This window comes from Tupaia chinensis, unplaced genomic scaffold (assembly GCF_000334495.1).
Source record: "Tupaia chinensis unplaced genomic scaffold, TupChi_1.0 Scaffold149964_2, whole genome shotgun sequence".
NCBI classification, from domain to species: Eukaryota; Metazoa; Chordata; class Mammalia; order Scandentia; family Tupaiidae; genus Tupaia; species Tupaia belangeri.
In genome coordinates this window covers 1263620-1264222 of record NW_006209806.1, presented here as the reverse complement: position 1 = coordinate 1264222, position 603 = coordinate 1263620, and positions in this window count along the sequence as shown.

Below are 603 nucleotides of genomic sequence, written 5' to 3'. Positions count from 1 at the left end.
TTGGCCCACTGTCCCCACCCCGGACCCCGGCCACCCTCCCCACACTGCGCACCCACACTATCCCGTGTTTGGCTCTTGTGTTTTCCTAATAGCATGTGTCAGCATCTGGCATGGATTTGTGCCCCTCAGACGAGACTGAGTTTAGTGAGGGCGAAGGCGGCAGGCTGCTGGTCTTCTAAACGGATGAATGAATGAACTAGGATGGATCACTTCCCTTTTTAATCTCTCCTTTCCCTGCCCTGGGGAAGCTGAGCTCACCGGCCACGCCCCTGGAGCCTGACCACGCCCCCTGGAACCTGGCCACGCCCGGGACGCTGCGCATGCTCTGTCGCTAGTGGGCCCCGCTCTCAGCGATTCGGCCTAAACCATTTGCAGAGACGGTGCAGGGGGGATGCCGTGAGGAGTCTGTCCCAGAGGAGGGGAGAAGCTGACCTCGCCCTTCCCCGAGGAATGTCTCCGCACTAGTACAGTAGCAAGAGTGTGCGCTACGGCATCGGTGCCGATTCGGGCTCCCAAGCTCCCTCCACCTCGGGGGCCTTTGGCTGGATCCCCCCACAACGCTGCATTGGTGTCGCCCGGCCGGGTCACGTGGGCAGGAAGATG